The sequence below is a fragment of the Lissotriton vulgaris genome, chromosome 7 (assembly GCF_964263255.1).
Source record: "Lissotriton vulgaris chromosome 7, aLisVul1.2, whole genome shotgun sequence".
NCBI classification, from domain to species: domain Eukaryota; kingdom Metazoa; phylum Chordata; class Amphibia; order Caudata; family Salamandridae; genus Lissotriton; species Lissotriton vulgaris.
Genome location: NC_141695.1, coordinates 359,592,949 through 359,616,460, shown reverse-complemented (window position 1 = coordinate 359,616,460; position 23,512 = coordinate 359,592,949). Strand labels below are relative to the sequence as shown.

The 23,512-nt window shown below is 43.3% G+C and overlaps 1 protein-coding gene across 4 annotated transcripts in view; it reads right to left on the bottom strand.

Annotated features, from left to right (window-relative positions):
• CDC42EP5 (CDC42 effector protein 5) overlaps positions 1–23,512 on the bottom strand; it is an 89,176-nt gene that overhangs the window by 53,026 nt on the left and 12,638 nt on the right. The window contains exon 1 of one of the 4 annotated variants that reach the window (XM_086930259.1): positions 103–124. The exons of the other annotated variants lie outside the window; for them this stretch is intronic. The gene's annotated coding sequence lies outside the window, so the exon portion shown is untranslated. Of the gene's footprint in view, positions 1–102; positions 125–23,512 lie in introns of those variants that run through there. 4 annotated transcript variants of the gene reach the window in all.

Here is a 23,512-nt window from a genome sequence, read left to right as displayed (position 1 = left end):
TAAGGAAATGCCCAAAAGAGGCATTGGGGCCTTAACAGGATAGACGTATATTAGCCCGGAAACGATCAGTGCTCATGAGACAAAAATACTTTACATACTCACGTATGCAATTAGGCAGCGCTGTCCTTCTGCTCGCGGACCGTGTACTGCCGCTACAATACTGAGCCCTCGGGAGCAGAAGGGATGCAGGCTTTAGGAAGGGCTGGCGGTGTACTTCCTGCCCTCCCCCAGCACCTCTAGAACCCGCACAGCTGGATGTGCTCTGCACATGGACCCAGCCCCTCTACACTCCCATTTCCTGCCAGAGAGCTAAAAACAACCCTGTTAGATTCCCCTCTGGAGTCTCGCAGGGCCAGATCTGCAAAGGCCCGGCCTGTACAGCGTGTACATGAAAGGCGCCGGCCACAGCCCCAACAAGCAGAGAGAATGCATTACCCGTCATGTGGCCTCTGTACAGGGAAAGTGCCAGCCTGTCCCCCACAGGATGAGGGCGAGTGATCATCAAGAGCTGCTGCGTGCGTAAAATGTAAACAACTACGAACTGGCAATCTGTTGATCGCCAGGGGTGTATACAACAATTCAAATATATAGATTAACTGATCGCAGTTACGCAGGCTAGCATTCAAGCCCCACCAGTATGGGATCTCATAATTATTTAGTAACGTTCAACTCAGGCCTGAAATTAATCAAAATTCTGCTAGAGTCTCGCAAGAACGAATGTATTCCTCAATAAGAACAAATTGGTGGAATTTATTTATTTATTTATTTTAAGAACTTGTAAAGCGCGACTGTCACCATTACAGGCATCCTGGCGCTAGTAGAATCCAAACCCAGATAGAGACAGAAGCAGTAGGAACAAGGGTCCTAGGGAAGTTTAAAGACCGGGCACAGATACAGTCCCCAAAAAACACTATGTTAGAAAACAGAAGGTAACTGCGGGTCTAAAAAAGGACAGGTTGTTGGGTAAAGTCTGACAACATACTCCATACCAAAAACCACAGTTGATGGACAGAATGCAGAACAATGTCATACATTCACCCCAGTACAGAGATCTGGGCCTAAATCTATCGTTTTTTTTGCACTCCATACCACCCCAATTCAGACATGGCCATATGCAAATCAGTCTGACCCTGTGCCTCATGGGAACAGTCCAGCCCGAACTGCCAAGCCATGCCTTCCCTCGACCGGAAACAAGCTTCGGAAGACCGGTTTCTGGTATTCCAGCCGTCTTCAGCCCAGCTTGCTTGAATCCGGTGGTGTGGAGAGCGTGGGACTCACGTCTGAGCATACCCATCCCACTCGGGGTGACAAATGCAAAAACCACAGTTGATGGACAGAATGCAGAACAATGTCATACATTCACCCCAGTCATGTGTATAAAATAAGAGGAACAAAGGGAGGGTAGTTGCACAAAAAGGAAGAAATTCAACCAAATATATTAAAAAGATTATATCTCACTTTTAATCGATATGACAAGTTAAAATCAACAGACTTGTACAGAAAAATAAGTCCATATGACACTTAAACACATTACAATCAATTAATAAAATTGTTACATAAAAAAGAATATATCTTAACTCATAATATAATGTACAGTAATTAAAAATTGCAAAGAAAAAAGTGGCAATTAATATTCGACGCGCGTTTCGGCGTTCAAAGCAACGCCTTCTTCAGGAGCCACAAGATTAACCTAAAAGGACACCTAATAACAAAAACATAGAAAAAAAAAATATATATATATTAACATTAATGTCTATTTATACATGTATAATAAAACAATACATTCTATACAATAATTTCTTCCATCTATAGACATACTAATGCAATGGAACCTCCCTGCATGTTTTAAGCAATGTATCATTTGCAAAACAGGTTACAAAACTAGATACATGTATCTGAGCAGTTGTAGTAGCTCCCTATTATATTAAGGGAGAAACTAAGGAAACAAGTATTAACAAGTAATAACTCACAGATATGAGATAAAGACCTATTACTACTCTCAGTCAGTGGTGGCATGGTCTTACCACTGATGTTCTTTCCTATCTATCAGGGATAAGGCTTACACCTAAGATGACCTGTCTAGCAATGAGCCGACGGCACATATTTTTAAAAAAAATATATTGTGCAAATTGAAACCTCGAGGAGGCCAATGTGGCCTAATATATATGCAGAAATAACTTCCAATAATAAAAACGCTTTCTAACATTATGACTTTAATGCAATTAGATAAAACAGGCTATTCTGAGTATTGCACACATTATTATCCATAGTTATGACGTTCTGGCTTACCTCTATGTCATAGAAGCTAAAGCCGAATACAGATTATTCTGGTATATTTGTTGAGTCGGCTTATCAGCGAATGAAACTACAAGATAAGGTTCACTCCTGGCTTCTCAGTTACCCTTGAAGTTCTAGATGGTATCAGAAAACTACAAATAAACCTTCATGCTATGTAACCTTTTACGAATTGCTACTTTTTTGTTAATATTTAAAAAGCTATTTTTGTCGCATCTTACCATGATTGAGTTTCAGGAATATTTCTTTGACAGATAACGTATGTTTAAAAATTCTCGTTACACGATCCCACTTTATGTTTGTTATTGCGGATTCTTTTTAGCAAGTTACTACGAAGAAATGGAAAGGGTAGAGGTTTTTAGTTAGTTATCGAGATGTTTTCAGCGATAAACCTTTAAAAAGCCACACTAGAAGGGAGCTATACATTCTATAATAGCTTTCATTCTTATTTAATAAATTGCTGCATCAGGAAACTATTTATATCCTTGATAATCTCGGACGGCAAGCTTTTGACATCCCAGTAATGCCAAACAGCCGATATTGTCAGTTTTTTTCTTTTATATTTAATATATGGCTGCGATTTTAGACAAGTTTATGGTAAAAAGCGATAGCGTGTGGGGCGATAGCATATATCAGACAGTCATGCGAAAATAATCAGAATGTGCTCACCATGTATAAATGAACGCCGCGTTAGGAAACTGCTAGCGTCTCGGAGCCATCAATAAAACTGCAGAGCTTATCGTCTCTTCTTGGCGGTTTACTGCTCACTGGCTTGTCCTTCAAAGCTCTTTTTTACATAAGGATAGCCACGTGAAGAAAAATAAAACAGAAATGCAAGCTGCTCTTAGTAAAAATATACTGCGCTAACCCGGGAGATCTAGCACGGTTACCAAAGAGTCTTTAGTTCGTTCTTACCGTAAAATCACGGACGCTGAGCGTGATAGCCGCTGACGTCAATAAGGGACCGTTGGGAAAGTGTTACACCTGCACCGATCACATGTCGAGTTTAAATACGCTACGACACGTGATGTTAAGTGTCCAATAGGGAATCAACCCATTTTACAAGGTGTATGATTACCCATTTCACCAGCTTAAAGGTATAGATCTACTTTATTAGATGCTGCTATCGTATTCAAACGGTATCCTAAAGCATAATACCACATATATGCATAATAAAAACCTAAGAATATCGCCAGCCGGCATAGATATTAGGTTGCTTATAATGATTCAGATTATCGCATTCTCCCACGGAATTTCGCTATTTAAACCCTTTTTAAAGGTGTTAAAAACGAAAATCCCAAAAACTTTTTTTCTTTCTAACGGCACAGCCGCCCTTACTATCAGCAATGCGTATTTTTTCTAAAATGCGCCAGCTGAAATCTTCCGGTTGGTGAAGACTTTCTAGAAAATGCTTGACTAGTGGTGCTGTTATTTTGCCTGTCCTGATTGCCGATCTGTGCTCTGTCAAACGCACCTGTATGGACCTGCTTGTTTCGCCTACGTAGCCAAGGCCACAAGCGCATCTGATGAAATAGACTACATTTGTAGTTTTACAATTCCACATGCCTCTTGCTTTGGAGACAAAGCCATTATGTATAAACTCTTCTCCCTCGATGATGTTATTGCAAGATTTACACGAGGAACACTTAACCGTACCTCGCACAGGTAAGTTACTTGTCAAGGATCTCTGAGCTGGGCCAGATGCAACATCAGTTTTCCTAAATCTAGAATGGACAATTCTGTCCTTTAAATTCCTGTTCCTTCTATGCGCAAAAAGCGGTTTTAAAAGCACATCTTTGGAGGTGGGTGAGCACATTCTGATTATTTTCGCATGACTGTCTGATATATGCTATCGCCCCACACGCTATCGCTTTTTACCATAACCTTGTCTAAAATCGCAGCCATATATTAAATATAAAAGAAAAAAACGGACAATATCGGCTGTTTGGCATTACTGGGATGTCAAAAGCTTGCCGTCCGAGATTATCAAGGATATAAATAGTTTCCTGATGCAGCAATTTATTAAATAAGAATGAAAGCTATTATAGAATGTATAGCTCCCTTCTAGTGTGGCTTTTTAAAGGTTTATCGCTGAAAACATCTCGATAACTAAAAACCTCTACCCTTTCCATTTCTTCGTAGTAACTTGCTAAAAAGAATCCGAAATAACAAACATAAAGTGGGATCGTGTAACGAGAATTTTTAAACATACGTTATCTGTCAAAGAAATATTCCTGAAACTCAATCATGGTAAGATGCGACAAAAATAGCTTTTTAAATATTAACAAAAAAGTAGCAATTCGTAAAAGGTTACATAGCATGAAGGTTTATTTGTAGTTTTCTGATACCATCTAGAACTTCAAGGTTAACTGAGAAGCCAGGAGTGAACCATATCTTGTAGTTTCATTCGCTGATAAGCCGACTCAACAAATATACCAGAATAATCTGTATTCGGCTTTAGCTTCTATGACATAGAGGTAAGCCAGAACGTCATAACTATGGATAATAATGTGTGCAATACTCAGAATAGCCTGTTTTATCTAATTGCATTAAAGTCATAATGTTAGAAAGCGTTTTTATTATTGGAAGTTATTTCTGCATATATATTAGGCCACATTGGCCTCCTCGAGGTTTCAATTTGCACAATATATTTTAAAAAAAAATGTGCCATCAGCTCATTGCTAGACAGGTCATCTTAGGTGTAAGCCTTATCCCGGATAGATAGGAAAGAACATCAGTGGTAAGACCATGCCACCACTGACTGAGAGTAGTAATAGGTCTTTATCTCATATCTGTGAGTTATTACTTGTTAATACTGGTTTCCTTAGTTTCTCCCTTAATATAATAGGGAGCTACTACAACTGCTCAGATACATGTATCTAGTTTTGTAACCTGTTTTGCAAATGATACATTGCTTAAAACATGCAGGGAGGTTCCATTGCATTAGTATGTCTATAGATGGAAGAAATTATTGTATAGAATGTATTGTTTTATTATACATGTATAAATAGACATTAATGTTAATATATATATATATTTTTTCTATGTTTTTGTTATTAGGTGTCCTTTTAGGTTAATCTTGTGGCTCCTGAAGAAGGCGTTGCTTTGAACGCCGAAACGCGCGAATATTAATTGCCACTTTTTTCTTTGCAATTTTTAATTACTGTACATTATATTATGAGTTAAGATATATTCTTTTTTATGTAACAATTTTATTAATTGATTGTAATGTGTTTAAGTGTCATATGGACTTATTTTTCTGTACAAGTCTGTTGATTTTAACTTGTCATATCGATTAAAAGTGAGATATAATCTTTTTAATATATTTGGTTGAATTTCTTCCTTTTTGTGCAACTACCCTCCCTTTGTTCCTCTTATTTTATACACATGATTGATTTTTCCCTGAAGTACAAAAGTATCATATTTTATCAGGGGGTCCTTGTTACTTACATTATACATTCACCCCAGTACAGAGATCTGGCCTAAATCAATCGTTTTTTGCACTCCACACCACCCCAGTTCAGACATGGCATATGCAAATCAGTCTGACCCTGTGCCTCATGGGAACAGTCCAGCCCGAACAGCCAAGCCATACCTTCCCTGGATCGAAAACAAGCTTCCGAGGACCGGTTACTGGCATTCCAGCCGTCTTCAGCCCGGATTGCTTGAATCCAGTGGTGTGCATAATATCAAAGATAAGTGAATTAACTTAACTGGATACTTCCCTAGTGTGTAAGTACCCATCAGTTATCGATCAGTACCACCCTTGTCATCACTTAAACCAAGGAGGATATACCTGCATCCAAACAATGTGTGAATGGTATAGGTGGATGCCCCAGTGTAGATAAAGTTGTTTGGGGGGTGACCACACTGGTTTTAATCTTTGGAAGGAAGAGAGGTACCTATTAAATTTCTTTTCCTCTCTACTCTCCAATTTTTTATTACTAAGTTCACACACTTCATCACGCACTGCTTTTTCAGTTATCAGGAAACGGTCACCCCCAAAACATCTTTATCTACACTGGGGCATCCACCTATACAATTCACACATTGTTTGGATGCAGGTATATCAGGCACCCTGCCTCGTGGCCAACAAGGTTCATAAAACAACCCTGACAGTGTATTGTTCCCCTGTTCAAGGTTTCCCAACCTGTGCCTACTCTCCAGAGGAGCTGTTATCCCTGCGTGGCCAGGAGCCCATTGCCAAGCATCTCCTAACTACTCATTTTGGTTTATTGCAACACTCACATCCCTCCCTGCCTCGGAAGGGCCTCACCACCGCCACGTTTTAACTCCAGAGTCGGACTCATCACTAATAATCCCTTCCTCTGATTGTCTGGGCACGGGACTACCTGTCTATTTGGTACTTGAACACCCGTTTGCTGGTCAAACACCAAGTAGAGATTTTCTATCTCTTAGAAACAGTTAAATCAGCTATGCTTCAGCTGTCCGAAACATGGCTCACACCAGAGTCTACTCCTGACATCCTGGCCGCCCTCCCTGGCGGCTACGACATAATTCAGGCAAATCGGACTCAGGGGAAAGTTGGGTGGGGGGTATTGCTGCCATTATCTCCCACTCCTATAAAGTCAACTCTATTACCATGCCCCCCATTCCATCGGTTGATTACTCACTTTTTAAATTTGAGTCGGACACTCTTCCCCCTCACATTTGCCCTCTTTTATCGCCCTCCCGGACAGTTGCCTGGCTTTCTCAACTCATTTAGTAGAATGGTGGCTGAATTGGCGATTAACCATGCCAAAATCCTCATAATAGGAGACTAACTACTGGCCCAATGCCCAGCTTGAAAGTGCTCCCTCTAGGGAGTTCACAGACCTGTTAACTGGTCTCAATTTTTCTCTGCATATCAATGTTGCTACCCATGTTAAGGGTCACATTTTGGACCAGCTCTGGTCTTTAAATCAGGATGTTCTAAACTTACAGATCTCCCCATGTGTTTGGTCGGATCACTTCTCCATCACCTTATCTAAAAGTTCGGCCATGAAATCCTGCCCTACTGATCCTCCCCTGATCCGTAAGTGGGGCCGAGTAGATATCTCCTCTCTCGGTCACTCGCTGGCCACTACGTCTATCTCGCTCATGCCGTCGGGCTCTTTTCTGCCTGCCTATGTCCAGGCTGATAACATCCACACCTGGCCTGCTGAAGTTCGGGACACCTTTACTCCTTTAAAAAAAGCTCAAGAACAAACGCCCCCACGACGCTCAGCGTTGGTTTTCTAAAGATTTGATAGATATGAAGCTTGCTCTTCGACAAACTGAGCGCAAGTGGAGATCTGATTACTGCTTAAGAAACTGGTCTTTCTTGCAGCCGTGAAAGAATATAAATTAGCTATCCTTGGGGCCAAAACCAAGTATTTCTCGGACAGAATTCTTGATTCCTCTAACAAATCAAAAGATATTTTCTCCATAGTTGACGAACTTGCCAAACCTGACCGCATCACGATGATCCTTTCTTCTCAGATTCTCCGTGATTCCCTTAACAACGACTTTGTGGAGAAGATAGCCATAATTTAAACTAGTATTCCTAAACCTGATCCGAGTGTTCACCCAGGCAGTACCCCGACTAATCCCTCTTCATTCTTGACTTTCCCTCTGATCACACAAGAGATGTTTCTCTCACTCCTCAGTAGAGTCCGTTCTGGTTCTCCTGCGGACAACTGTCCCGCCCACATCACTCACGAGGTCTTTCTTGATCTTCCTGATGCACCCCTTTCCTTGCTTAACAATTCACTCTGCTTGAGGGTGGTCCCTAACACATTTAAATCCGCTGTGGTGGCGCCCATCCTCAAAAAAACCTGGGGCGGACCCGGCGGTCCCGAGCAATTTTTGTCCAATATCCCTGCTCCCTTTCCTGGGCAAACTCTTAGAGGCCCATGTTTCCAGCTGCCTTGGTTCTTTTGTAGAGAGTTCACAGTTCCTGGATTCACATCAGGCGGGATTTAGGCCCCAGCACTCCACCAAATCTGTGATCGTGGCAGTTCACGGCCAACTTAGAAAGGGGGCTGATCAAAACATTTCTCAGGCCCTGGTGCTCCTCGATTTGTCGGCGGCGTTAGACACCGTTGATCATGCCACCTTTAAACGGGTCGAGAACGCCGGCATCCGGGGCACCCCGCTCAGGTGGCTAGCCTCATTTCTACAAGATCGTAAGCAAGCGGTTCGTCTTGCTACCTTTATGTCTGAAGCAAAGGACCCTACCTGTGGGGTCCCTCAGGGCTCCTCCCTTTCCCCGTTATTATTTAATCTTTACATCCATACCCTCATTTCCGAACTGCGTAAAAGACCGGTGGTCATCTTCAACTACGCTGATGACCTCCAGCTTATCTTCTCCCACATCCATTGACAACTTTCAGTCGACCAGAACGTATATCAGCAGTTGGATGAACGCGAACCAGCTCAAGCTAAACCTGGATAAGACTGAGCTGGTTCTCACTGGGCCCACGGGTAACCCCTGGAACTCTAATTTTTGGCCACATTCACTGAGCAGTGCTCCTTGCCCGGCTAACTCGGTTAAGAGTCTAGGAGCTACCATCAGTACGGATCTTTCCACAAGACATCAAATTAAATCTGGGATGTCGGCATGCTTTTACCATCTTCGCCGCAATAGAAAGATCAGTAGATTTCTTACTCGTAATGCCCTAGTCCAAGTTATGCTGGGCTTAGTGATTTCTCGTATTGACTACGCAAATTCATTGTATATTGGTATCCCTGCCTAACAGTCCCATCAACTTCAACTCATCCAAAATCAAGCAGCCAGACTGATTTTCGACAACCTAGGACCAGTTCCGCTAAGCCTCTTTTGAGGAGCCTTCACTGGCTCCCTGTAGTCCAGCGCAGCCTCTTCAAGGTGGGCTGCTTGATTTACCAGGCCCTCTCCCATCAAGGCCCGGCTTTCATTGCTGCTTGTCTCCACCGTTGCATTCCTTCTCGAGTTCTTCGCTCCTCAGGCTCTAATCTGTTGTCTGCCTGCCCTTTTAAGCGCAAAAAGTTCGGGGGACTAAGATTCGCCTCTCAAGCCCCTCGTCTTTGGAATGCCCTCCCCTCTGATCTTCGTCTTAGCTCCTCATACCACTAATTTAGGAGAGCTCTGAAGACTTGGCTATATGCCCAAGCCTATGACTAATGTCGCGTCCCTGCAGTCCTGTCCCCTGCCTATCCTTAAAGCGCCAAGAAACCGTTGGTGAACGTGCGCTGTATAAGTTTCTTTATCATATCATAGTTCCACTTTTTTGTAGGCATAAATCATTTTTTGCTGGTTTGGGGTCATAAAAGTGTTTTATTGGTTTTCACGCTACTTGCGTGAGGGTGGTAGCCTATCCCCGGAGTTCGGCCTCAACTCGTTACCATTTTTGTCCCTTTTTGTGCCATGCCGGCCAGCGGTTCTGGGCTGCCGAGTGCAGTCTGTTTGCTACCCCCTTTTCCAGCCTACTCACCCTTTCATAAGGCATCCCCAAGTGAGTTGCCCTCCTCCTACAAACCGCCCTGCCGGTGTGCCTCAAGCCTTACATAGGAGTGATTTATTAATATTTAAAATGGGGGTTTGACTTATCCAAAGGGTTTATTTTGACGGACCAAATTTCTGTTTTTTCAATGCGAGAGCCAGGCTACATTGCTAGGCCTAAAGAGAAGTTTGCACTGCCTCTGATCTAGATGCTACAATAGGTGCTCCGTTCAACTGGTGGTATTTAACTTCCAGGCACTGGGTACACTTTGTATCATACACTGGGGACTTCTAGTTAAGTTAAATATAGCAATCAGCTGTGTATCAATGTCATCACATGTTGAAAGGGGGTGGGGGTCACAGGGACCTAACCACTGATTAGCAGTGGTAGAGTGCAGTGTTCTATAGCCAGCAAAAACAGTAAAGAAATCTAGGGGGATACATTACGCAAAAGGTGGCCATTTCCTACAGCTTGTTTGTACAGCTTGGATTGCATCATTGTCTCGAAACATATAAAAGTGTATAAGAAAACTGCATACTACACACAATTAGTGCAATTAGACTAGCCGAGCACCTTTGATCTTCATACACTCAATGATGCAAGCACCAGCAAAGATCCCACAAAGTAGATTTCCTTGGTATTACCCAAACCAACCCAACCACTCCTGACCTCAGCCAGGGTGCTACACAGAGATCACTTTAAACAGTTGCAAACCTCTAAGACTACCTACCAGCATTATTTGATTATTCTGCATGGTACTAGGTCAAAGCACCAAGTTAAATTAATAAATTACGGTTTAAATTGACACAGTTTCAGTGCTACTGGTATTTGTAATTGAAGGTCATTTTCATACCATAAAAAGCATTCTACATTAATCTTTTGATTATATAAAAGCATAGGGCACATTTCCCGCATTTTACTTTCAACAGCAAAAAAGGAGTGGATGTAATGGATCTTTGAGGTTTATAACATTGTAGGTGGAAAGAGCAAGGAAAACACTTTTGAGTTTGGGAGTAGATAGATTTGCAATCTGTAAAGCATCATAAACCATACTGCATCCATTGCCCATTCCTCACAATGAGCATAAGTGCTTCAAATGAGTCGGTACCAAGTCCGTGCACATCTTTAAACTGGAAAGGACAGCACACAAGCTTCTCTGTACCAAAGAGGTACTCTGGTATAGTAAGCACCCGCACTCCTAGATTTCCACTTCAAGCACTACGTCTCACCAAGGCAGCTCTTCATTCAGCCTACTGGTCTACTGGGTGCCAACTCCTCACACAGACCACTACCAGCTCTGTGTGGCCTACCAATGTTAGTTCTTCACTGCCACCAGGGCCGCACCTTATCCTGCCTTCATTGCCAGCTCTCCGCACTGTAATTCAGTGCTTGCATCTTACTTATGCCAAACGTCAATCTACCCAGATCAATGAGCTGGACCAGTACTTTATCCAAGGCCCTCACCACTAGAAATGGTTCAGGGATAATGGTCTGAATGATCCTGAGCCAAAGGTAAGGTGTATCTCAGCTTCACCAGAAGTGTTCACTATACAAAAGTCATAACTATCTGCTTTGTCAAATGCTGTCGAAGTGACCTATATATTAGGAAAGCTGTGCTTTATCTATTGTGCTTACTCTTCAGCAAAGCTTGCACTGGTTCTGCTCTTTTCACAGAGCTCAGGAAACCTGCATGGAGTGAACCTTGCACTGAATCCATTGTGTGTGCGAGGGAATCTTAAGTACCTGCACTATAGGAGCAAAATAAATAAATAAACACACCACAATTGTGTTTATACCATTGTTGTTGTTTGTGTGACAGTGTTAAGAGGCTACCAGTGTATGCACCTGGGCAACACACGCCCCATAAAGATTTCACACTTTTTGCTATAATAAGAAATACACATTTACCCACAGCAAACCTCCCCTGTAATACGACCGGGAGCAAACATTTGCATCAGTAGGCCAGCACTACACAGCCAGAAAAATAGAAAAAAATGCATTTGCCTCAATTCTAACATTGGGTAAAGTTTCTGAAAAAACAATCGATAAACAAAAAAAAGGCGACGTCACTTGTCAGTCCTTATTTTCACATAAGAAAGGAAAACACAAGTTTTTATCCTAACAGACAGGTGTACTAATGTGCTATACTCAACAACTAGTGGATTTTAAATACAAAAAGTGACTCAGATTCTTCTGTTGGCAACAATGGTGGGTGCAGAGACGCAACGTGTATCACCTTTATGTTACACATTTAAAGAGACCTAGTTCGAGCAAAGCCAGATAGCTTAACAAACATTTACAATGCAATGGTTTCGCCTTTGGAAAAGTTAGAGCTATTGGCATTGTAAATGACAATGTGTATTTATGTGTTGGTTTTGAAAACAGATAAATAAATGGCAGTCATTTACATTGCCATTAGCTTAATCTCTCGCAAATGTGAGACCTATTGTACCCTACGGACGAGCTCAGCAGACAGCAAGTACTACCACACACACACACCCAGAGCCCCACACACACACACACACACACACAGATTATATATATATATATATATATATATATATATATATATATATATATATATATATATATATATATATATATATAGTAATTATCCAAATGTGGGCAATACAAGCACCTACGCTCAACAAGAGCTTTATCAAAGGGCTGGTTGGTGGTTGACTGTTTGGCATGAAGCACAAGAAATGTGCTTTATGGCTCACAGGCCACTCATAAATGTCCTCTGAAGGATAGACAGGCGCAAAGTTTCCTGGGAAGTAATGGTAGATGAAAGGAAGAGAGGAAATGGCAGGATGAAGATTGAAGCGAAGGAAGAAAGGGTCAGGGAAGAATAAAAAGAGGAGACATAAATAGAGAAAGAATGAGGGTGAACACAGTGGTATAAACTTGGAACACAGCTAAGTATGGTGGCCAGATTTTGAGAAGCAAAAACTGGGACGCAAATACCAATACCTCAGAACAACAACAGCTGCACTGTGTCCAAGGTAAAATTGCATGTATTGTCATTACTCTGCCATAAATATTTACTTGTATGCATGTTCAATAAACACATGAGAAGGTGCGGCGTTGACAGTGTGAGGTGAGGTGTGGGGAGGGGTGGGCTGCAGTATAGTGGGCAAAGGAGAGAGAGGGTGGGGGAGAGGCACTGGGCGGCAGGCGGGGGGAGGAGGGGGAGAGAGTGCGGGGTATAGTGGGCAATTCAAGACAATAGCACAGCAATGTGAAGAGTGGGGTGGCATAGCGAGCACTGAAGCAGGGCTGCGGCTGAAGCGAAATAAAAATGGCTTGTCACTACATGCAACATGAATATCGACTGCAGGAAGGGGCTTCAAAAGATGGGAGGTGGGGGGGGCGCGGGTATCCTTGGATTGCTTTCCCCAGGAGGGTGAAGGCAGACGAGGTGCAGGGGGGCGGGGGCGATAGGCGGGCAGCTGCAGAGGGTTAAGCGCTGTCGGGTCCTCGCGGAGCTGCACATGGTGCTTCAACGCTGGCTTCGGCCTTATGCTAGGGGGCGGGGGGGGGGCCTCGCAAGTGAGCGTGACTTAAGTTTCCTAAAGAGTGCCCGAATGAGGCGGGCACCAATTTGGTCAGAGGGGTGGGATCTGGGGGAGGCAGGGAGCTGCGGCAGGTAGTGGGAGGAGGAGGTTACGGGATGGCTGGTATTGCAAATAGAATAGGAAGTCCTCTTATGGTGCGCCAAGACAATGAAAGTTTTCGCTCCACAGAGGCTAACACCATTGTTTTCTAAATACGCTATGTGTGGCTCCATTTTCAAAATGACCTTCGTTATACAGGGCCAGCAATTTAATTTTGGTCTAGGACAAAAAAATACATACACTATGCATTGGTAGGCGGTCGACCGTCTGGTGGATGGGGGCGGGTTGTGTTCTTGGGGGTGTACGGGGCATCATTGGCGGCGTAAAATAAATACTGCGGGGAAAGAGAGGCTCGGGAGATGGCTGGTAATGCAGGAGATTTGGGGCTGTTGAAGGCTGTCGGGTGAGAGCATTTGGAGTCCGAAGCACGGGAAAGGCGGGCGGTGGTCGCGTGTAAGCACCACTGGCCACGGAGGTGCCGACTGAGAACTTGGTTAGGGGCGTGTGTATGCTCTTGGTGCGGAGGGGGAGCCTGTTGCGTGTGGGTGGTCACGGGGACCACACAGGGCGTGCGGCAGCTAGGCAGGACGCGGGCCACACTCCAGCACACTATGCTGTGGTCAGGTCTTCTTTCATCTCGGCAATCCCCCGCCCCTCATATGCGGGTATGCAGTTTGTGCGATGGGTGGAGGGTGTATGGCTCAGAGTGCCTTACCGGCAGGACGTGGGGGTGGACACTGTGTGTGAGGGGGGGGGGGAGGGGTGGAAGGGGTTGCGGGACACAGTGTTGGAGACCCCACGGGGAGTATGGGTGCCACCTGACAGGCCTTCAAGTCGACACTTAAAAAGCAGGGGCGGACCGCGCGGGTGACGCCAGGGGTTGTATTTTGCTCTGTATGTATGGTTGCGGTTCCTATGGCGCGGTCACCTCTCCCCTAGCCGACCAGAGGCAAGCATCTACTCGGATGGTTAATATTAATAGCCGGCACGGACGTTGCGAGGGGGGTGCGGACCGCGCGAGTAGCGCCATTGGTTTGGTGGTAAAGTGGCCCTGGGGAGGGCACAGTGAGAGGAGAGCAAGGGGGAGAGAGAGAAAATGGCACCAAGGGGAGTGGGAAGTTACATGAGCAGCAAGGAATTCACAGCGTGGGGGTTTAGGACAGGGGAAAGCGGGCCGTCCGAGTAAAGGAAGGGTCGCCTAGGGGGCGGACTGGCGGATTGGGTCAGTGCGGGGTGGGCGGGGGCTGCTTCACCAGGTATGCCAGGGAGTTGTGGAATCCTCCTCCCCCCCCCCCCCTTGTGCAGGTATTACAAACTAACAAAACGTGCGATGTAACGAAGAGTGTGTTTGCAAGAGAAAAGTGGCTCGTGCCTGTTACAAAGGAGTACTAAATACCGCTTTGAAAGGGGGTTCGGAAATACATAGAGGGCTTGAGGATAACTGGTGGGGAGTGGGAAAGGTACGGGCCTGAAGAGATTGGGCTTTAGTTGGGCGGCAGATGGGGTGCCAGAAGGGCCGTTAGGCATGTCCAAGGAGAGGGTGAGCGGAGGATGCCACTGCCCCCACCCCAGATTGATCTAGTGTGACAATTTTGCAATGGCAGTGTAATTAGGAGGGACATTAAAGAACGAAGAGGGACACGCGAGAGAAATAAAGCATATACCTATATAAAGTTTTCTACAAGGCGGATGGTTAAAGGCACGGACAGCGGGGGGGGGGCGGGCAGGCACACGGACAGCGGGAGGGTGGTCTGGAAACAGCCAGTGGGACAGGGAACAAGACTAACAATAAACACAAACATCGGTGAAAAAAAAAAAAAAAAAAACACACCCACAGTGGCCACGTCTTCATGACGTTGCGGAGAGGGAAAGAATCGGCGGAAATCGCCAATCGCCTCGGGAAATGACGGACAGTTCTCTCTTCCAATGGCTAGCCTCCATTTATGGAGCTAGCCAATGGAAGAGAGGCGGAACGAAGGCCACACTGTTCTAACATTAGATTTCGCCTGCACCGAAAAGCTGCGCAGTGCGCAGCTTTCGACAAGGCGAAACCTAAAAAGGCAGATGGGATGTTGTTTTCAAAGCTGGGGCATTTCAAAGTGTGTGATTGGGAAGGAGTGGTAAATATAGATTTACACAAAGGTAACAGGGCCGAGATCATGGGACGTTCGCTAACCAGGTTACAAATTCCTGGACTCTTCCTTGCAACAGTATTACTTGGAAGCAGTGGTACCTCTGCTGCCAGACGGATATTAGTCAAGGCCTAGCCCATCCGGATCTGCTGGGTCATGGAATGGAACAGGCTGGGATCGTCACGTGGCAGTTACTAAACGTTCTGCGTCAATTATTTGAAACTCAATTATCTGTTCACATGAATCACGGTGCTAGTCTCCCAGACTATTAAATGCTAGAATTCCCACACATGCTTGGCAGGGAAGCACTTACACGCTCTATCTAGAAATTCCCTTTCTCACCAACTTTCTTCGTTTGTTTGCCAACTAATATAATGTATGGGATCTAACTAATTTCAATTAGTTACTGTTGCAATATAATTAGGGCTCCCAGTTTTATGGTATTTATTTTATCAGTCTATATTTAACCATATTTATTTTTTGCTAATTTTATCTGTGTTTATCCATTTTTATTTTGGGATTTTGTGGAAAAATAAAGCTGAAATTAGTATATTTACACATTTATTTAACCAATAAATATGCACTCATGCTTGAATGTCTGCCAGGTTTCAATGCTGTGAACACCTGCTGAACATAAATCAGTGCACTTATATGAATATATGCACATTTCAGTATCAACCGTGTGCATATCTACTGCTGTTAAAGCTTCTTAACTAAAAATCCTTTTTTAACCCCCTTACCTATCAATCTACAAATCTATTGGCCTGGCAGACAGTATTGAAAATTACTCAAAAGGCAACCCAATTTCCGTTTTTATCCATATTTAAAAATAAATACAGACAAGAATTGAATGTTCTATCTGGATTTATCTGTAAAAAAAAAAAAAAGAAAAAAAAAATCAGTAAAAACGGAGAACAGTGAGCCTTAAATATAATCATTACGGTGACATTCCAGGATGAACCACGTAGAAGGACGTGCTTTGGAGGATGGGCAGGTACGCTTAATTCGAATGTGATTGACGGTCTACCTTCAAAACTTGTTTCTGCTTAGTTGTTTTCCAACCTCAGGCAATATAGGACCCACCGCCGGCCTTTCGGGGGTGATCCGCCCGCCATCCGTGCAAAAATTACCCCCGCCATATTATAATGGCTGGGGGGGGGTCCACGGTGGACGGAAAGATCGTCGGCCGCATGTCGACCGGGCGGAAAAAGGGTCTATATGGTGGTGGTGTCTGAAAGACACCGCCAGCCATATTAGTATGAGCATTTTTCATGCGGAGTCTGCTTTGGGGGCCCGTTGCGGGCCTCCATGGACTTCGGTGGGGTGAGATGTGCACATGGGGGGGGTACCTATGGTACCCCCCTGCCTTTCAAAGAACAACATGGCCGGCACCGCGTGGTGCCGGCCACATTGTCTTTTGAAATGCACAACATGTATTTTTACCATTGCGGCGGGCGGTGCTTTTAGCACCGCTCGTCGCAATGTTAAGAATACAGGATGCGCCGGCTACTGTGGCGGGCGCATCCCAGTAGCCCCCACGTGACCTCCGCCCTTATGGCGGGCGGTCCCTTCCACCGCGAGGATGGCGGGATCCTAATGATGGACTGTGTGCAAATGAAAAATCCGGCGTCTGAACCTATCTACAATAACATCAAAGCACCTAAATGTGTAAAGAGGTCTTAAATACTTCGAAGCTCCCGCTCACTAAGCAATGGATTACTTCAAATCTTACCAGAAGCAAGCAGAACAGCAAAGCCCTTCATAAAACACATCCAATCAGGAAGTGATCCAGAGTCTATGGCTACCCATATCAGTATAATCAATAAACTAAACAATAGATTAATCTACCCAACGTCACGGGCTACTATCCAGCACGAGTCTCCAATAAAACATGTAGCACAAGCAAGCACACTTTAATCAGACCAATCGGACTCTGGCCAACAACAGACCCAGAACGAGAAGGGTGCCCAGATTGCGAATGAGATTTGAGACTACAGAACACTGGTAACATGCTATGCAAATGCACTTAAAAATAACAACCCTCCAGTTAAAACCACTCTTGGATGTATATTGTCCATCCGATTGCAGCTGTACTCTCCAAATTCTTAAATATTTATACAAGTTTCAAGGTACTTCAACATATCGAAAGAGACGCCAATGCACCAGATCCTACATTTCTGGCTGGTCACGATAATGACCAGTTTGCTAAATTAACACTGGGAGGTAATCCAAGAATACATGGTCTGGGGGTTGCCAAACCAAATACTGGTGGAGAATACAGCTTTTGGATTAATTTTCTCAAATATATTTATTCCCAGATTATTGTCGGATAATTTGCCGTTTGCAAAACACTAGACAGCATAACAAACCCGATACATATTAAAGATAAACATATATGTGTAGGAAAATAAGGCGAAATTCATTTGAAATAATTAAAATACATAGCAGCGAATACTAAAAATACTAGTAGAGTTTCAACAAATGAAAAGGGACGTGTTAGAGGTTCTAAATATTGAGTCTGCCAAATGCTTTCGATTACTTGCTGTGAATGGTTCAGTGAGGAGGATAAATCCCAGTGAGTGTGGTATTATGGTTAAAGTGTGATGTACCGGAGTTCTAGTTCTCTGGTTCCTACATGGAACCTTGTATATGGGTGTTCTAAGGATAGACAGTTACTGCTGTGACCGTGATGGCGGAGGTTGTTTAATAAAGTACCTCCTACCATTTCAATTAAACCGGCTACCGAAATCACTTTATTACACTGGCGACGTTCGTGTGCATATAAGTAAGGTGATTTGGAGAAAGGAGGAAGGGAAAAGCAACCTCAACAACGAGGAAAACTCGAGGAATATTTTTGGAAAAACAGACTTGTGCGAGGGAAAAGCGCTGTTGGGGAGATGAAAACTACTTGAACTAGACCTACCTTGGCAGCGGTGTGGCGCAGTAAGGGACTGGCAGCCGGTAGGTGAAATTTGGAAGTAGTGTTGAAAAGGCCCCGTTTGTCGTTCTTGAGTGACGCATAGTCTGGAGCTGCCTGAGTCATTGAAACACGAGTGTCCAGCCTCGTTTGAGGGGAGCGTAGCGCGCGTGTTTACCGCGTTTTATACCTCGTTTTGGTGCAAGCGGCAAAGGAGTATGGGAGGAAACAAGCCCAATTGTCTAAAGAGAAAAGTCTAAATGCGGCAGTGACATCATCGGCGGACATTTTATGAGAATTTATTTTTATTTTGTTTGTCGTTATTGCTGCATAAGGAAGAAGGGTGACAATACAATAGCGGTTGAGAGGAAATTGGAAGTGGAGTACTCAAAAGGTTCTACTATTATAGGAAAACGAGATCGGGAACGGTTTGTGGGATTAAACAGGACGCTTTGCGGTAAAGGAAGGATGGTGAAACCTTTATGACTGAAAAAAAGAAGAAGTAGACACAAGTTTAAGAAGAATATATTCACCTCTGTTTTGGTCTAGAAAGACAAAATGTGATATATGTGCTTGTGCTTACGGGGATAGGCACACTTTATATGTTTTTTTGTTTAGTAACATAGAATACTCATTAGCCTTGGTACAATTTTAAGTTTGTTTATAGTGTATTCATATAGTTTGGTGCTTGTGAAAACGGTGACAGGCATGTCTATATGTGAATTCAATTAGAACTTTGGTGATGTTTAACTGAGGTATATTGGTGTAAGGAGGATATAATTATATATTATTTTTTTAACTTTTTTTTAGTAGTAAGTGAAGAGCAGAATGTGACTTCATCCCCGTTCTTCCTTTCTGATCCAGGGGATCCTCTTATTAAGTGGGAAAAAATGGAGGAAAATCTTTGAAAATGATGCAAGGGTCTGTGGAACGAATCTGAGTGCGGAAAGGAAGCATGCACTTTTGATGCATTGTCTGGGCGGTGAGGGACATGAAGTTTTGGAGAACTTACCTCAGTTAAGTCAGGCAGATCAAAGGGGGCTAAATGAGTATGAGATTTGCAGAAAGCAATTGGACTTACATTTCTTACCAAAAGTAAGTAACATTATGGAGAGATATTACTTTGGTTCAAGGGAACACGGAAAGGAAGAAACAGTTGAGCAATTTGTCACTGCTTTACGCAAGTTGGCATCGAGCTGCAAGTTTGGGGAATCGGTTGAGTAAAGAATACGTGACCAGTTTGTGCTAAGATGTTCGAATGACAAAATTAGGGAGGAGCTTTGGCTGAAAGATGAGCCTCCTTTGGATGAGGTCATGGTTATAGCAAAGCGGGTTGAACACATGGTCAAGTGTGTGGGTGAATTGAGTAAAGCGGGTAAGACTGGGACTAGTGGTGAAAAGGTTCAGTGTCAAGAAGTTAAGACTTCAGAAGGGAAAAAAAAAGGAGGAAAGATTCTGTTGATGTAGAAAATAGTTCGGGTGATAACTAAGCTGGTAAAATACCAATAGAGAAGAAAGGTGCGGGAGTTTTTCCAAGGTAAATGCTTTAGGTGTGGCAGATTTGGACATATGCTTAATGCTAAAGAGTGTCCGGGCTGGAAAGTTATTTGCAGTGTGTGGAAAAAGAGGTCATTTTGGGAAGAATTGTCGTTTAAAAAACTAGAAGAGATTTTAAGGTTGAGAGTAAAGAAGTCACCTTTCAAAATAATGACTAATGTAGAACATCCATCTGAGTGGGTTAGTGTGGGTGATGCAAGGAAAAAATGAAATTTGATTCGTGCTCTCACTTGACTGGTTTCAAAACATGATTTTATGAAGTTTTTTTCTCCAAGAAGATTGAATTTAAAAAATCTGATGTAAAACCAACAGGGTATGGGGAAACACCTATCAAAATGTTGGGATGTTTTAGTGAATGCATAGAATACAATGGGAGGTTTGTTGTGGCAAAAATGTATGTGGCTGAAAAAGGCGATAGCTTATTAAGCTGGTCGCATCAAGCAGGATTAGGGGTGGTACTCAATCCTAATGCTAAACCCTCTGTTCAAGTTCAATCGGTGGAGGGTGTAGGAGAAGATCTTGTGGAAAATTCTAAGGATTTATTTAGTGAGAAACTTGGATGTTTGAGAGGGTTAAAACACCAGATAAGGTTAAACTTTGGTGCAAACCCTGTTGCGGCAAAAGTGAGGCGGATTCCAATTTGTATGCAAGATGCTGTAAAGAAAGAAATTGATAAATTGTTGAAGGCTGGAGTAATTGAGCATGTGGAGGCAACAGAATGGTTGGCCCCCATTGTCGTTGCCAGGAAGCCCAATAATGAAATTTGTGTGTGTGTGGACCTTCGTGCGTTGAATAAAAAGAGGTGGTGGTGGATACATTTCCGCTACCTAATATTGAAGAGTTGGTTGCAACATTGGATGGAGCTTGTTTTTTTCAACATTGGATATGGCTTTGCCCTATCATCAAGTCCCACTCAGCAAGGAATCACAAGAGTTAACTGCTTTTATAACTCCTTTTGGATCATTCAAATTTTAAAGAATGCTGTTTGGCCTAATTTCTGCTGCCTCAGTGTTTCAGAGGATAATGAAGGACTTGTTAATGGTGTGACTGGTGTAAAATGTTATCAAGATGGTGTGTTGGTTTGTGGCCGTAAAAAGGAAGAACATGATGTGAGATCGAGATGCATGCTGGGGAAAATGTTAAAGGTTGGATTATCTCTCAGATGTGACAAATGCAAATTTGGTGCAACAGAGATGGACTATTCGGGTCACCACATTACGGGTTTGGGTGTGAGACCTAAGGAAGATCTGGTCAAAAACATTCGCGGTTTTATCAATAATCACCCATGAAGCCTAACGTGCTTTGTAGGAAGCCATCCCAATGGCAGAATGTGCACTATAAATGCCACAAAAATAAATGTATGTTGTGAATGATGTGGCTTTTAAATCAAAATGTCCAAGACTACATAAATGAATACAACTCAAGTTACTGCCAGCCTTCTGTATGTGTACTGTATGACTGACGTTTGCAAGACTTCGCACATGGTACACTGTCAAGGGTGCGAGAGGAATCCTGGCCCTTGTATTTGTCTTGCGCTACTACTTGTGCAATGCTTTGAGAGAGGGAAAAACACAAAAAGGGAAAAGAGAAGAAGAAATGAAGAAAAAAAAGTAAAATAGGAGGAAAAGGTCAAAAGAGGAAGCGAGCTGCTTTGCTGTTCTGTTTGGTACAGATTGGTGTTAGGAAGCTTGGCTGCTGCTTTGGAAACTAGTGTTCAAGAACACTGCTGCCCCTGGTGTGCGTGTTGCACCATGTAATGGATGCCAAAACCGAGGGCAAGATGTTGCCCCGATGCGACCTGTACTTGTCAGGGATGTGACTGAAGCTTGCACTTCTGCCAACTGTGCTGTACGTCGTGTGTGTGTGTGTGTGTGTGTGTGTGTGTGAGAGATGAACACAACCGATCCATAAGAGAATCTTCCATGGATGCCAAGTGTGCTGTCCTTGCAATAAAGGATAGAAGCCTGCGCTGCCCACAATTCACCCCAAGCATCCTTGAAGACCAATTAAGACGCACAGGAAAAACCCACGCTCACAGTCAACTTCCTGCCCTTGACGTGCCCTCAATGCGCCTAGTGTAACTTCAGCTGAACATGCTGTAAGTGGAGGAGCTCTAGTTACCATGATCCCAGACTCAGTGGCTCCCTTCAGATTCTCATTGGAGGCTGAGGGGGGCAGGGAGAGTTAGCAACAATAATTGGTAGAGCAAATAAATAAATAAATAAATAAATAAATAAATAAATAAATAAACGCCTGATAAGTCGGTCTCACAAAGCACTGATGGACCAGACCCGTCCAATTCCCAAACAAGTCAATGCAATCCACCCAAGCTGTTCAACTCTCCCTTAAACCCAGTGCCCGAGTAGCAAGCAGGTTAAGTAGTACTAAGCTACTGAAGCAATGACCAAACTAGAACCCCCAAACTGAGCCCCAGTAGACTCCTAAATGATTGACACAGCAGCGCCCTTAGCACTTTGATTTAATTTATTTTTGGTTGTTCTGTCTCGAGCAGACACTGCCCCAAGCGATGCTAAAGTGCTTTGACGCTAGGAGAGAATATCAATTTCTTTTTAACCAAGAAACCTAATAATTTTATGAGCGATATGAAACATCTTCATAACATTCGAAAAAATAAATGCGGATCAATATTGGTGGTCATGTGGACAGTGGTGAAAGTTAAACATACGTTTTCCGTTGTGCATTATACATACGGTCATACAGAAAGGAGGGTACGATATAATTATAACTTTAGGGTGTGTAAACAGAGTCAGCAGCAGGTTATTTTTCAGACTGGCTTTTCAAGAGGTGAAGGAAGATCTCGTGCCTTACCCCAAAGGGTATCCGTTTCCATATTTAAGGGGAGTAGCAGGAGAAGGAGCGAAAAAAAGGCATATGTTTCGCTGCAGAGTTTAGTTTCGAGGCGAATATTATTGGTAGCTGCAAAGGCCTTTCATTGATATAAGCTTTTGTCGTAGTTAGTGAGATGTAGAGTTTCAGTGCACTTTTGATATAAGCTGACCTGAATGTACATGGTGCTTGAAGAGGGAAGCATTTAAGCATGATTAATACATATGAGTTCAGTCTAGCTGGAGTATTGATCACTGCTTTTAATAGGGATTTCTGGAGATCAGGAGGGCGGTCTCGCATGGAAAATCCATATTCCACTCCCCAGATAATTAAAGCTTTGACAGCTTGTTTTACATCAGTCAGGATAGAATAAAAAAAATATATATATATATATATATATATATATATATATATATATATATATATATATATATATATATATATATAAGTTTTAGTTTGAGGTGAGACCCTGTTGCCAAGGCATTTATGTCAGCACCTAACTTGCGATTGTCTACAGTGAAACGATTTGGCACGGTAGATCATTTCAAAGCAAGCTTCCTATAGGTTACCCTGCCAACTCCTAATCAGGCTGCTGTTTGCGGCAGGGCGACTACACTTAAATGACAGGAAGGTCCAAATTATGCAGTAACATAAAGCAAATATGCGGCACGATGCAACACATTT